Raw genomic sequence first — 266 nt, 5'->3', positions numbered from 1 at the left:
GTGTGAATATATTTCTTTAGATAATAAAGAAATAATAATGAAGCATTCTTCTAATCTACAAGGCCAATCCTCCGACACTTGTGAGTTGGGGTGTTGTGATGTACTGGTGGAGGATAACCCTTAAACATGTTAATAATACACATAAGATAATATTGTGTAAATAATGCAGCGTTTCTTTCTTTTTGTACGTTTTATAAAGTTCAAGTTTCAGACTGCACCTCCCTACACTCACATGGTAAGTGTAATTCATGTAAACAAAACACAGT

The sequence above is a fragment of the Cottoperca gobio genome, unplaced genomic scaffold, assembly GCF_900634415.1.
Source record: "Cottoperca gobio unplaced genomic scaffold, fCotGob3.1 fCotGob3_214arrow_ctg1, whole genome shotgun sequence".
Classification (NCBI taxonomy): domain Eukaryota; kingdom Metazoa; phylum Chordata; class Actinopteri; order Perciformes; family Bovichtidae; genus Cottoperca; species Cottoperca gobio.
Note: the sequence above shows the minus strand (reverse complement) of the source record.